General features: G+C 41.5%; 1 non-coding gene across 1 annotated transcript; it reads right to left on the bottom strand.

Moving 5' to 3' along the window:
• Positions 1 to 9,282: 9,282 nt before the first annotated feature.
• On the bottom strand, positions 9,283 to 9,386 carry LOC119038216 (U6 spliceosomal RNA). The gene has a single exon (XR_005080377.1). It is a non-coding gene; the product is annotated as a U6 spliceosomal RNA (small nuclear RNA).
• Positions 9,387 to 15,513: the final 6,127 nt, after the last annotated feature.

Raw genomic sequence — 15,513 nt, 5'->3', positions numbered from 1 at the left:
GATGAGATTGAGATGAATTTAATTAGTACATTAATTTAAGTATCAAAAGTAAGCTGATGTAAAATTAGAGTTTGGTGCTCTGTCACTTTATGCTAAAAGTTTCCTGTATTATGGGTCTTCTCCTGGTAGGACATCATTATGAAGGTTATCTGCCTCGATTTCTTATTTAAAAATTTTTCTGTGTTTTATGTTGTCTTAATCAGGTCCTTAATTACATAAGAAACCTGAAGTTTTTTTTGAAAACTGAATCTTAATAGTAATGCTTAACCTGTGTTTGAAATGCCCTAGCTGACTTCTATGAAAATTCAGCAGCAACAAAATATATAAAGACTATAATAAATATGAAAGAAGTCCATTCTGCTTTGGCAAAAATGACCCCTCAGTGTCAGCCTTTTGCCATCTTGATGTCCCTGTAACATAGCAACATTCAGCTCCTGAATTAGAAATTAAGATGGGTAAGCAATAGCTATGAATGAAATGAATAGTCAGAGTTGTGGGAAACCCGAGAAGATGCTTGGTTCTTCTGGGCAAATCCCATTTTTGGTTTTTGCATGTCTCATGCACCACAGTGCATTTAGTCTGGACTTCATTCAACTGCCACTTAGCACGGGTTCAATACGTTCTTGCTGTTGTATGTATATGTTCTGGGTGGATTGAAGCCTTTCCCTGCCATAAGGCTGATGGCCTCACGGTGGCCAAGAAAATGTTAGAAAATGTGTTTCCCACTTGGGGCATACCTTCCCGGTGCTCCCCCATGGCACATAGTCCACTGTGTGCCACAGAACGGTGGCGTGGGACCTGTCACTGTTTTCCTTTACTACCTCTATGAAATGGGCTTATTATACTATGACATGTGAACCTGTGAAGATTGCCTCTTCGACAGAAAGTTTTGCAGGCTTTACTGAACCACCTACAACAGAGGCTGGGCAGTGAATCTGCAAAAAATTGAAGGTCTGGGCACTGAAGTAAGTTTTTGGGGGGTCATATGGTTGGGTAAGAACTGTGGTGTTCCCAGGGCTATCACGGACAAAGTACAAGGCTACCCTATACCAAAGGAGGTTGTGGTAATTATGGGGTATTGGTGAATTTTTATACCCCATTTAGCACAATGTCTCTGCCCATTATATCACCTATTTAAGAAGGGATATACATGGGACTGGGGAACTGAACAAACTGGATGCCTTTGAGAAAACAAAGATACTGGTCAAACAGACTAAAGCTCTTGGAATCTCACAGGTAGGATGGCCACGTGAATTAGTTGTGAAACTGGAAAAGCTGGCTGCCTGTCATTACCAGAACCGATAAGTAGAGACAAGAGTTGAATCTTTCTGGGTGTTTTATTCAGATGCCAGTGATATGAAAAGACTGTGGGTTAGGTGCCCTCAAAAACCACTTAACATCTTATCTTGAGCCAACCTTTTTATAAGAAGAAATAAGGGTAGGTAAGGGGTTTGGGGAAAAGGTTCATCAGATAAGAGTTGAAGTCTGGGAGTGATTTTCTGAGTACTGCTTATCTGTTGATAAACAACTCAGATACCATCTTCTTCAGTTGCAAACCCCCGGAGCACAAAGACTGGCAGGTAGGTCTTGTATTCCAGTTGCTGGAATAACAGCCGTCCAAGTACATTAATCACTTGAGCCTGTCAGCTAAGGCTGAAATCTTTAACTTGTGAGTTCTATCAGTTATTTCAGTAACTGATAAACCTCAAAGGCATGGGCATCATAGTAAAAACAACAAAAGGAGTGAATGCCCTTTAGATGTTTTGTCCCAACTACGGGAGAAAGCAGAAATCAGATACACCCTGATAGAACCACTAGTTACAATGAGAACTTCCCTTGTCAATAAGGGGTGAATTGTCAGCAAAGAAATCTCTGTAATTGGATTATATCATAGTTAACAAGATTATGTCCTCCCTTCAGGGTGGTTGCAACCCTAAGGGGTCTGAAAAAGTGAATTACTCTGGCACTTCAAAGGTTCCAACATAGACACACAAGAATAGTGGGAAGAACTTGATTATGACAAAGGTAAATGTTTTACTAGGGAAGTTATGGGCCTGAGGTGTGACTATACTCAGTGACCCATCTAGTTACAAATTTGGGGTTAGATCACCCTGTCAGGTTACTTTCAGTCACTGAACTTTGTCAGAGTTATTATGGAGCCCCATTTTGTTCACATTTCCCCCTTCTGATCATCAAGCAGTCTGAAGGATGCATTGGTGGACCAACATCTTGGTTGGATGGTCTCACAGTGCTGGGAAGCCTCATTCCCTGAAAGTCTCATTATCAACATCATCTTGTTGAAAATGGCAGACCACTAGGAATGAGGAAGTACCATCATGAGATGTGAGTCCAGGCCAAATTTTCCTAAAAAGGAAGGGCAGGTAAATGAGAGGCAATTAGATCTATGGCCTTCATGGTGTAACTGAAACACATGTTCAGCTCCTGTGGCTGAACAAAAGCCAGATTCCTGAGACATGTTCTGGTACAAAAGGAAAGAGGTTTATTCAGGTGCCATGACCTGGGAGAATGGTGGACTCCCATGTCAAAGACCATCTCACCTTCTTGCTCAAGCCTGTGGTTTGTATAAGGAGGGGAGGGCTTTTTTTTCTATTCAATTATCTTGCTAGCTTTAGTGTGCTTGAGCCCCATCCATTCATCTTTCTAGCTTTTGGTGTGTTCAGTGTAAGAACCTCCCCCAACCCCACCCCGCACCATCTAAGCAAATGGAGGAAACTCCCTGTTGCTCCCTGGCTATCTGTGGTGTGAGGGTCAGTGGGGAGAGGGTTGCTGCAGGACCCACCATCAGGAAGTCTGTAGGTGATACATGCCTCAGTCCTCAACCCAGTGCTGGACATAGCACCCCACATATGGAAAAGAAAGCTGGATTCTGTGGGGCACCCCTGGATCCTGTGGCTCCTGAATTCCCTTCACAATCGCCACATGGCATACCCCTCTGAAATGGCCAGCTAAGCCCATTCTCACCCTGCTACTGGCTTCCCACACTCCCACTGCATGTCTATAGCAACAATTGCAAAAAACTGTCTGGATTATCTCTATTCTGTGAACTATCATTATCTGAGTTTTGCTGTCTCTCTCTTTTTTTTTTTTTTGTATTTTGCAGGTAATATAACATTTACACAAGCCATAAAAAGTATTAAAAGTTATTCTATACATCTCTAGTAAGACTTAACAGTTGGGACAGTTGGGCTATATAGAAAAAGGTGAAGAATAAGTATAAATATTATTATGAATAGTACCATACCGATCAAACAATTGGTTTCTGACTTTAACAGCAATCTGCTGATATACACACCTTGTCAATGTCTTGGGAGAGCTGCCTGCCTCTGATGTCGGTGGCTTCTCATCCTATAGGAATCTTTGATGTCCATTGTAGACAGAGGCAAGTTTCAGATAGTAGATATTCATTCACGTTTAGCTGTCTTTTTTTAGATGAGAAATGTGAATCCACGAGTTTACTCTTTTAATTTTAGCTGCACATGGGTTAGTTAGTAATACCTAGTAAGGTTCCTTTTGATAAAGTTGGAGAGAGTCTTTTCTTTGATGTCTCTTTCAATAGACAGAAATCTCTTAGTTATAAACCATCATCTTTTAAGCCTTCATACAAAATGAATCAGTTGCTAATTTATCAGTTTCTTTAAGCTGGTTAATAAGTCCTTGACAACAATGCAGAATGTCTCCTTTCACTAAGGCTGATTCACGTGCCCTCTCACCCAGATTTGCAAGGCACCCAGAGACTATTTTATAAGTAGAATGGCTGTTTTCCAAAGGAGCAGATACTCCTCCAAAGGAGGAGTAAGTTGAAGAGCACTATAAGGAGATTTAAGCCAAGGGAGATTAAAAGTTTCTGAAATTTTAGCTAGTTGAATTTTAATTGTACCATTGGTATATTCCAGCAACCCAGAGGACTGGGGGGAGTAAGTACAATGAAAATGCTGTATGCTAAGCCAAACGTTACAATTGGATCACATTATTTCCCCACTGAAGTGAGTCCCTCCGTCACCACGTAACTCAAAGGAAATTTCCCATTTGGGAATTCCTTTTTCCCATAAAAATTTACCTACCATTAAGGTTGTTGTTCTCCTACAAGGGAATGCTTCAACCCAATGAGAGAACATACAAATCGTAACTAACACATATTTGTATCTTTGAGTTGGTGGCATTTGGATAAAATCCAATTGCCTTCCCTCAAATGGCTCTAAAGGGAGCAGGATATGTCAATGGGATTCACAAAGTGGTTTTCCAGGATTATATTTTGGATAGATGGAGCATCTGTTTTATGTTTTATGAGCTACAGCTAGAGAAAGTTTCCAGTAATATTGTTCACTCCCTGAAATTATCTTTTCGGGACCCCAATGTGTTAGTTCACGTACATGTTGAAGTATTAGCAATTGAGTCCCTCTAGGTAAGATTATTTTTCCACTGGGTTCAAGCCATATCTCTTTGTTTGGGTCAAAGATTCCCCTTTTTGTTGCCATATTTTCTTTTCCCTCTAGCTATCTTTTGTAACTGTAAAAGGGTCTTATACTGATTTATCAGGAAGCAAAGAATATTCTTGGGTTTGGATCATTTGATTGCTTAGTGCCGCTTGTTTAGCTGCAGCATCATCTAAATGCTTCCCTTTTGCTTCCATGGTGGCAGCTTTAGAATGCCATGGGATTTAGATAATTACCAATTGCCCCATTTGCTGTGTGGCGTTTTATAATTCTGCAACCTGTTTTTCATTCTTTATAGACTGCCTTGAGGAAGTTAAGAAGCCTCGCTCTCTCCATAACATTTCAAAGTCAGGAGTTACACCAAAAACATCATAACTATCAGTGTAAATATTGGCTACTCAATCTTTGGCCATTTGACAAGCTTGGGTTTGAGCAATTAATTTGGGTTGGGGCTGATCTTATTTCAGTTAAATAAGACCTTCCGATACATCCACCATGGGAGTTACTATATATCCAGCTTGGTAATGTTCCTGTTCATTTTTGCAATAATGAACTCCAACCAAATCAATCAATCAATCAATCTGCCAACCAAATGAAGTCAGCATCATCAATAGAATTTCCTATAAATCTTTCCTAGGAGCAAGAAGGTGGTCAGTAAGCAAAGCGCGATTGTGGGTGTCCTTATCCTATAAAGAAGGTGGAGAAGTTGCAGGATTAAGACTTACATCAGGCTGAAGCCGTATTACGTTCGGAAAGCCAGAGTACTTTATAAGCAGCCAGTTGGCTGACTGATAAATGCTGAGTATGGTGAGAGTTTAGCAAAACCTCAACAGAATGAAGAACATGAGTTCTTAACGGAGTCCATAACTATTTCTTCTGTTTGTTTGCATCACATGGCTGTAATGGCCTGTACACAGGGAGGGAGCCTTTTTGCTATGGAGTCTAATTGCTGGCTGTTATATCACATAGGTCTATGGTGGTCTCCGTGTCACTGAATTAAAACTCCTAAAGCATTGCCTTGTATTTTCATGCATGAAAAGGAAGAAAGGAAGTTTATAGTTAGGATGTCCCAAAGTGGGAACTTTAGATAAATCTTCCTCAGAGCTTCTGCAACTTTTTTCCACTTCCCCTTGGAGGTTCCATTGAATTTATCAGGTCCACTTACTTTTAATAAGGCACATAGAGGCCAAGCCATTAATGAAATATTTGGAAGCCAGTTGTGACAGTATTCAGTTAGTCCTAGAAGTACCATAATCTGTTTCTTAGTTCTTGAAAGAGGAAAGGGTAAGATTCCTCTGAGTCTTTCAGGATTAATTAGAGTTGAAGCTTGTCTTTTGAGACTTTATGTCTTTTGATAGCTAGCTGTCGTAATAGATAAATTGTATCCTTTTGGGAATCTACCAATGTCCTAGAGCACAAAAGTGAATTGTCACCATGTTGGATTATAGTGGAATCTCTGGGAAATTCAACATCATTTAAAATCAGCATTTAGTATCTGAGAGAAATAGTGGCACTTTCTGTATAACCTTGGGGCATAATGCCACAGGAATGGCTGATAATAGGGTGTGTGAATTTGGAGCCACAGAATGTCTGGGAATAAGTACTTTATTTATAGCTCTGAGATCCTGTACAAATCTCCATCTTTTCCCACTGGGTTTCTTTGCTAGAAGGATAGGAGAATTACAGGGCCTCATGCATGGAATCATAAGACTGCCTTTAAAGTCATCTTGTATCATGGACCTAATTCCAGCTAGTGCATCAGATATTAAAGGATGATACTAGGTAGAGGCAAAGTGTTGTCAATAGTTCTTTTGATAGGAGTGGCTGATTTAATCTTGTCAATATCTGTACTGAAAAGAACACAGAGTTCCATAGGAATGCTCTGCAGCAAATGTTTAGCCTGGAGATTAATATCTGCTTGTGAAGCTTCCCTTAAAATCATTGTTTTCTCAGTAGGTTCAGCATCTGATTCATGTAGTTCTAAATACATTCCACCCTTCTGAGAGAAGGATATATGGGCATTATGAGTTTCAAGAAAGTCTTACCCTATCAGGGCAGATTTGATTAGTAAAAATATATGTCGCCCTATAATATTCCCTGGCTGGGAGAGAATAGATTCTGATTTGAAATGAACGTTGGTTGATTAGATATCCCTACCGTTTGGACAGAAGCTTTACTCTGAGGGAGAGGGCAACTTCGTTTGGTAGGGTTAAGTAAAGATACGGTAGACCCAGTATCTACAATGAACTTAGTAGTTTTTCCTTTTATGGTAATTTCAATTTCTGCAAAAGTATTGGCAAGGGGAAGAGGAAATGCCCCCCTCGTGTGCCCTAGATCTGCTCTGTGCTTTCTCTTGTTTCTTTTCTTTTTCTAAATCCTTTTTCAGTTTTCTGCAATCCTTCTTAACAGGGCCTGGGTTTTTACAGTAAAAGCAGACTCACCTTTCCCCTCAGAAAGAATTGCAGGAGGTTTGACCTGATTGCTTAATTGATGAACCTGTAAATTCATGATACTAGTAGCTTTAGTTTTTAATTTCTTTTGAATAGTTGTAAGTAATTGATTGGCCAGAATTGCTGGTATATTAGTATGTACGATTGGCCAGTTTAATGAGTTAAAAGCTCCACGTTTAATCCTTCCATAAATGCCGAATTGGGCAATGGGTCATTTTGAAGATCCTTAAAACTGTCTGAAGATAATTGTAAATATTGTTTTAAAGTTTTTCTCAAAATATTAAAACATCAGGTATGGTTTCATCAAGTTTTTATTTACATTGCTGGATTTTTGTTCAGTCTATTTTCTGGAGAAATATCTGAATGATAGGTTGAAACTGGTGGGCTAATTACTTGCATTTTTCCAGGTCTGTCTCTCTTTGTTTTAAGACGTCCTCAATCGGAGTTTTGCAGAAAACCTTATTTAACCATTCTGCTGCTTTGCTCTCAGAAACCACTGGTTGTATTAGTTGGAATGGGTCAGAAAATCCAGGATCATATATTCTAACAAATCAAACCCAACAGAGACTTGAATAGAATCAGGAAAATCTTTAGTTAGTTTTCTTAATTCTATTTTAGTCCAGGGAGAGTCAATTAATACCGGTTTTCCCTCATCCTGAGACCAGATTTTCTCTAAAGGGAGCTGCCAGAATTTCTGGTTGTTCTAGCCTATCCTTGTCTGGCTTTCTATTCTTAGTTTCCCCTCAGTCAGTAGAGGGTGGTTGTGGAAAAGATGATGAGGAGAGAAAAGGAGGGGGAGGAAGGGAGGACAAGTGGGCACAAGGAGCTCAGAAAGTAGTGGGGGGGGGGGAACCTGGGGTGCTGGCCTGGAGCATTTTGAAAGACTCCTTTAGTTCAAAGAGAGTCTCGAACAGTTTCTTACTAACTTCCCAAAGAGAAGAAATTTTATCTGAGCTCAAACGCAGCCTTTAAATGCTTCTTCTTAACTTCCCGAAGAGGAGAAAGTTTATCTGCATTCCTTTGAGGCTTCTCTGTTCCAGCCAAGGTACGAATCCCATTCATTGAGTTCAATTTTACAGTCAGCTTTTCCCAATTGAGTACATGAAAAAGAGTAATTTACACGTAACAAAAGTGCCCCATTTTGCCCATTTTCAGCTGATATCATGTTTGATGAAATATTCCCATTTTTGCAGATACTTGCAAATTGAGCCTCCATATGAATGTGTTACTGAGCAAGGGCTCGCTGCCTGACATAGGGAAGCCAATATGACGGCACCGGCTTTTGAGAAAAGAAAAAGCTTTATTGTGAAGTCAACCAGCAAAGCTCAAATCTGTGTCCCTGATGCAAGGTTTGGGGTGAGAGTTAAGGGACTTCAGCACTGGATCTTCCTGGACAGTAGACCCTTTGCTTCGTGTCCTGTCCTTGTTTCCAATGCAGAGGGGAAATCTCTCCTCTGCTCAGGCTTGAGCTACATGACTTGCAGTTTGTTCTCTGGTCTCTGAAAAACAACTCAGTATCCTGCAAGAAACAGGATATGTAAGGCCTGTTTGAGCTGGGTCTGCAGTGACAAATACCCCCTTTTTGTTGTTCATTCTTCAATCTTGGGGACTATTGGCCATGACTGCTCTTGCTACTTCCTATAGATAAGGGGACAGAGTGAGCCAGGAAGAGTGTAAGAAAGTGTAAAAACTAGATCATCCCATAGGACTACACAAGCAGAAATCACAACCAGAAAAGTAAAACACACTAGTTTTTCTTTTTTGAAGTTTAAATGCATTTTATTTTTAGAAAACCTATATGATGTGGTTTTTTTTTTAAGATTTTACTTCTTTATCTTTAGAGGGGAAGGGAAGGGGAGAGGGAGAGAAATATCAATGTGTGGTCACCTCTTGTGTGTCCCCTGCGGGGAACTGGCCTGCAACCCAGGCATGTGCCCTGACTGGGAATCAAACCCTAGTTGTTTGGTTCCCAGGCCCACACTCAATCCACTGCGCTACTCTAGCCAGGGCATGACGTGTTTTTTTTTTTTTTTTCTTAAAAACAATGCCTCTGCTCCAAAAAAAATCAAGGTCAAAATAAATGAAGAGCTCAAGATAACATCAGTCCCATTTACTCTAGTCCTGGTGTGAAGATGAAAAGCAGCAGCCAGTTATGATGACAGTTGATCGATCCAAATTGCCAAATTTGTTAATATTTTTCCATTTGTAAACCATTTTTAAAGAAAATCATATATGGGTCCTGCCATCTTCACAGTAGTCCAGCAGAGTAACCATGGCATCTAGATTCGTGTTTTCACCAAAAAATACTGGTAGGTTTTGAATTAGCCAGGATGTGCTTGATTTGTTCTGCCGCCCCTGTCATAAAAGGCTTTACTCTTAAAAATATGGAACGTTTCATGAATTTGCATGTTATCTTTGTACAGGGACCACGCTAATCTCTGTGTCATTTCAGTTTTAGTATATGCGCTGCCAAAGCAAGCACAAATGTTGTTTAAACCAAAACAATAACAGGTTAAGACAGGGACTTTAGTATAGAATATTTTACTCTTGGGTGGAAGCAGGATATTAAGCAGATGTTCACCTCTTTTCTTCCTAACCGAGCCAGGTCTCAGTTGTCGTGTTTTGCTTGAAAAGTGATTTCGGATATCCAAGGGTTATCAGTTAAGTGGTCACAAATGTTACTTATGAATGGTGTATCCGAAGTTTAACTAGAACTTCACAGGGTCTGTTCCACTTAGGTTTTAGCTGACCCTCAGGGTGTGGTTTTTTTCCAAGTTGGGAGGAAGATCTAGTGCCCTGGGTTCCTGCAGTGTAAGGACATGTCATGGGAAACATTAATGGGCTAAAAGCATATTTATGTATAATAGATAAAGTAGCACCTAGAAACTGTACCCATTTTACATACCTAATTCTTTTATAGTATGATCATTTTCAAGATCATAATACTTAGTCTTAAGGAAGGTCCTTAAGACTCCTGTGTAACATTTTGTAGAGGCTCATTGGAGCTTGCTCCTAGGAGCTACTCTTACTTGCAGTAGGACAACTGATAAGACCTCAGTCCAAGTTATGTTGATTACTTGACATACTCTCTTTTAGTCTTTCTTGACTCAGGCCTCCATGAAGGATGCACTATGACTTCCTCCAAGATGGTGGGGATATTTAAAGATTCTTGTGGAAGTACCATCCAGCAATACTGTTTCATATTAGTCTCTAGATCACTCTGTTCAGGGGTAAACAGTTCCTGAAACTCAGGACTTAGGGGTATGGAGTAAAAGGCTTATTTTAAGTTCAGAAATATAAACCAACATGTTTCCAGATAAAGTTGTAAGCAAAGTATAGGGACCAGATGTCTACAGTTTGATTAATGGCTCTGAGGGTGTCCCTGGGCCCCACCATTTCTGCTCACTATTGATGAACTGTGGCATTTGGAGGGAGCTTTTGGAGCAAGTCCTTTTTCCTTTTGCTAAAGAAGGTTGGAGTACCCATTTCCAATATCCTTTTGTCTACAAAAGATGCACTTTTGTGGTCCAAAAGATGGATGGCCTTTTTAGCTGGGCTGGGAGGGTCCCAGGGACCTTACACATGGTCATTTGTTCTTTCCCGTAGACATCTTGTTGGGTCTTGTTGGGTCATGGCCAAGGGCAGCAGTGAGCAGAGCAGCTTGTTGTCTTACTGCTTTGGACTTTCCTGAATTTGTTCTTGGTTGGCAAACACTTGAAAAGCAGTCTCAGCCAATCCAGATACTGGCAATCCCAACCCCCTTGCCAGTGTTTTAGCTTTTTTCTTATATCTGGAGCATTCTGACTGATAAAGGTCATATTGACCGGTCTTCGTATTCTGGATCAATATTGGTGTAGTTGGTAAGCCCTGAAATCCCTTTCAGGGAAGGTGGATGGGTTCTCCTTGGGCCCTTGCTGTATGTCCTGTATCTCATTCAAACGCTTTGGTGGGGGGCCCCTTTGAGAAGTTCTGCTTTCAAACACTCCTTATAATGGTTTAACTTTGCCTGGTCTCCTGGGTCACTGGGGCTCCATTCTGGTTCTGTTCCAGGGATGGCCTGCATTGCTGGGGTCCTGGTTGGATTGTTTGGTTGTGATTCATGGAGCCTTTTGGCTCCTTGAAGGGCCTTCTCTAATACTACCCTGTGGTCCTCTGGAGTGGGGAGGGTATTAGTGAAGACATGTATCTCAGACATCCTAATTGGGGATGATGAGTCTTGGTCACGAGGCATGTTTTCCTTTCAATTATATACTAACAGATCAGAGGTAGAAAAAGGGCAGTGCACATATGTAGATCCCATAGGTTGACCTTGGTCATCTATATCTATAGGAACATGTCTCAGTTGAAATTGCCCTGCCTGAGGCAGAGTAACCCCCAGACCATACTGGGTGTTCTGGTGGATATGGTGAGAGGAGACCATTCCCTTCTGACTCTCTGGCAAGAAAGGTTACAGCCCTCAGCCATGACCAGCCAAGGCCTGACAAGATGTCTGCAGGAACGAACAAATGAACATGGGTTAGACCCCCAGCACACCAATAACCCAGCCGAAAGGCCACTCATCTGTTGGAACATAAAAATGTGCCTCCTGTGGCCCTAGGAGGATGGTTAGGGGAGGCCTCTGCAACAGTCCCTAAGTGAGGGGAAGCTGAGGATGTGCGGCTGCACCCGTGAGCTCAGCTTCAGGTTCAAGTGAGATTTAGCAGACACTTGGGCCTCAGGTTGAAGGTTAACACTCAGGTTGTAGTGTTAGGGGTTGGATTGTGTACCTCTAAAATTCATACTTTGGAGTCCTACCTCCCTATGAAATTATTGGCATAATTGTATTAATATCTACCACATACAATACTGTTTTCTACTTGTTGCTCTTGTGTTTTTCCTATTTTTTGTCTTCCATTATTCTGCCTTCTGTTGTTTTACTTGAGCATTATATGATTCTGTTTTCTCTTACTGTATCAGTTACACTTCTATTCCCTTGAGTGATTACCCCATTTACAGCTAATCTAAGTCCTCTTTAAAGTAACCCTATACCATTTCATGGGTACGTGTACCTTATAACAAAACAATCCTAATTCTTTCCTCCTGCCCCTTTATCATTGCTGTCATGTCGTTTTACTTATTTTCAGCACGCTGTTAGAGCAATTAAGAATAAGAAACTTTATCTTCACTTATTCCTTCTTTGTTCTTCCTTTATTTAAGGTTTTATTTATTTATTTTTAGAGAGGGGAAGGGAGGGAGAAAGAGAGGGAGAGAAACATCAATGTGTGGTTGCCTCTCAAGTGCCCCCTACTGGGGACCTGGCCCACAACCCAGGCATGTGCCCTGACTGGGAATCAAACTGGCGACCCGTTGGTTTGAAGTCCAGTGCTCAATCCACTGAGCCACACCAACCAGGGCTGTTCTTTCTTTCTGTATGTAGACTTAGAAATTTATGACTTAGACGTTCTTTCAAGAGAAGAAAACTGTAATGTTTCTTGCAAGGCAGGTCTATTAGCAACACGATCAACTTGTTTGAGATTCTCCGTTTCTTCACTTCTGAAGGGTAGGATAACGTTGCTAGGTACAGAGTTCTAAGTTGTTGTTTTTTCTCTTGACAGCTCAGATATTGCACTCTTCTCTCTTCTTGCTTACTTGGTGTCAGAGAAGTAGGATCTAATTCTTATCTTTGTTCCTCTACAGGTAAAGTGTTTCTTCCTTTAACTTCTTTCAGGAATTTTTCTTTCAGATTTCCTATAACTTGAAAATGAGAAAAAAATTATTTTGGTATTTCTTCTACTTGGTGTTCTTTGACCTGTGGTTGGGTGTTTTATATCAATTTGGGGACATTTTCAGTCATGATTCTTCCCAACATTTCTTTTCCTTCTGGCATCCCCATTATGCATACGTTACACCTTGCCCTCAGTCATCGGGTATTCTGTTCTGTTTTCAGTCTTTGCTCTCTTTGCTTTTTGGTTTTTCGAGAATGTTATTGATATAGCTTCTAACTCAGAGAGTCTTTCCCCAGTCACCAGGCATGTCTACTCTACCAGTCAGCACGGCAGAGGCATTATTCACGCCCTGACTGGTGTGGCTTGGTGGGGTGGACGTCGTCATGCCAAATGAAAAGGTTGCCAGTTTGATTCCAGAATGGGCACATGCCTGGGTTACAGGACATGTCCCCAGTGTGGGATGTGCAAGAAGCAACCAATGGATGTTTCTCTCACACATCGATGTTCTCTCTCCCTCACTCTCCCTCCCTCCCCCATTCTTTAAAAATAAATAAATAAAATCTTTTTTTTAAAGGCATTATTCATTTCTGTTAGTGTTTTTTTCTCCTCTCTGGCATTTTTTTTTGGTCCTTCCTTAGGATTTCCAGCTCTCATTGCATTGCCCATCTGTTCTTACATGCTGTCGATTTTATCCATTAGAGCCCTTAGCATATTAATCAGTTAAATTCCCAGTCTGATAATTCCAACATTCCTGCCATGTCTGCTTCTGACATCTCCTTTGTCTCTTCAAAATGTGTCTCTTTGCCTTCTAGTGTGCCTTGTAGCTTGGTATTCACACATAATGCACTGAGTGACAGAAACTGCTGTGAATAGGCCTTCAGTAATGTGGTGAGGTGGGAGGGGGAGGGGAAGGGTTCTATCGTCCTGTGATTAGGTCTCAGTCTCTTCATGAGATTATGCCTCTGGACAGAACATCACAAGCATTTCTCAGTTTGTTTTTCTCCCCCCACCCTTGGCTGGGCCTGGATGGCTGGAGTGGGCTGGAGTTGGGTATTTTCCTTGCTATTCAACAGGTCAAGGTTTAGTTAACTAGTTTCCCCTGAGGGCCGGCCTTGTTAAGAGCAGAGTGTTCTGGCATATTTCAAAATGGCTCCTCTTCTTCTCCTCCTGCCGGAGCAAGAGGAGTTTTTCTGAGATATTTACTGTGGGAACCTGATCAAGCTTTTGGAGATAAGCCTTACAGTATTGGGGGGGACCCCTATGACTGGATTGCTGGAGTGTTTAAGTCTCAGAGTGGTCAGCACCGAGCCTCCAGCACCTTGTCACTTACAGGTCAGTGACAGCTCCCAGGTTTCTGTTGTGGTGAATTCTGACCCCCTGCATTTGCCTGTCTACCCAGTCTGGGGAACTGTGCTTTGTTCTGTCTTTCTCTCTTATGTACAAGAAGAGGCTTTTGTTGTTGTTCTGTTCAGCTTTGTAACTTGTTAGATCGGGACAGAGTGCAAGTTATAAGCTCCTTAAGTATAGAACCAAAAAACTGGAAATCGAATACATGTTTTTATGTATGTATTTTTATTTTTTAAGATTTTATTTATTTACTTTTAGAGAGAGAGGAAGAAAGGGAGTAAGAGAGGGAGAGAAATAGCAATGTGTGAGAGATACATGGTTGCCTCTTGCACGCCCCCTACTGGCAATCTGGCCCACAACCCAGGCATGTGCGCTGACTGGGAATCAAACCAGCGACCTTTCAGTTCCGCAGGCTGGCGCTCAATCCACTGAGCCTCACCAGCCAGGGTGGAAGTCAATTACATGTTTTTAAACACAGCTTTCAGGGCTTATATATGTTGCTGGTCTGTATCTCCTCCCTCATCACCCATAAAGGAAAGATTATTTTCAAAGATACAAATTGTAGACTGAAGTTTTTAGAGTTTTTATTCTTTAGGCACTGTTCTTCCTGTTAAGAACAGACATGGAATTATCATACAGCATTGGGAGGCTGAGCATGTGGCGCATGGTGGCCAGTTGTACCTACAACTCGAGAAAGTATCACATGACCTAGAATCTCGCCCCTTCTTCATGGCTCACTACTTAATCCTCTCTCTTTGTCATGAGGGCTTCCTGTAGACTTGCCTTTATATGGCATGACATCTACCTTTTCTCTAGAAGCTTATTTGGTTTTTTTTTTAAGTATGGTTGACAAACTATATAAACAACATGTATACTTCATATACACTGTGAACCATTACCGCAGCGAATTCACCATGTCAGCCAGCTCGCATGGTCCCCTTTTGGGTGAGAACATGATGCTGAGAGAGCAGATCTTAAGCTCTGATTCATTAACAGCATTTCCCCCTGCCACTCCCCTCCTGCTTCCTTGGCCTGCAGCACCTTTGGACAGCACATACTTCGGCTTCTTCTCTGCTTCCTGTGTTTAAGAGGCCCAGAGATGCTGCAGCTTCCTGGTATTTGCTTTACTTGGGCTGACCTCCAGAGATCCCATGCTGTAATCTGTTGCCTCCAAAGCACCTGACCCCATATCTGCTTAGCTCTGCCTGGGTCATTTCAGCCGTAGCCCTTCTGGGTTAGGTTGTCATGCTTCCCACGTTGTCTTCCTCATGCTGACCATGGGGTCTACACTCCTGGCATCTAGTCATTTGTGAAGTCCTTTATCTGTTTGTTCTGAAGCCGTATTATCCACAGATGCTCACTCTTCATTTCCTCTTGCTGTATTTGCGACCTTCTCCTGGAACCAGATGTGTCAGTATCTCAACCAGATTCATGGCCACTGAGGACTATCAGTATCCCTTTATGTGAGCTCAGAAGGACTGAAGTGATGGGGACCCAGTGAACAGGTGAGCTCAGGAGTCAGCTTCTTGCCTTCTTTCTCTCGTACCCCTGGATCTG

The sequence above is a fragment of the Artibeus jamaicensis genome, unplaced genomic scaffold (genome assembly GCF_021234435.1).
Source record: "Artibeus jamaicensis isolate MK-2021 breed Jamaican fruit bat unplaced genomic scaffold, CSHL_Jam_final contig_332, whole genome shotgun sequence".
NCBI lineage: Eukaryota > Metazoa > Chordata > Mammalia > Chiroptera > Phyllostomidae > Artibeus > Artibeus jamaicensis.
The sequence above is the reverse complement of the archived record's forward strand: the minus strand, read 5'-3'. Positions and strand labels throughout refer to the sequence as shown.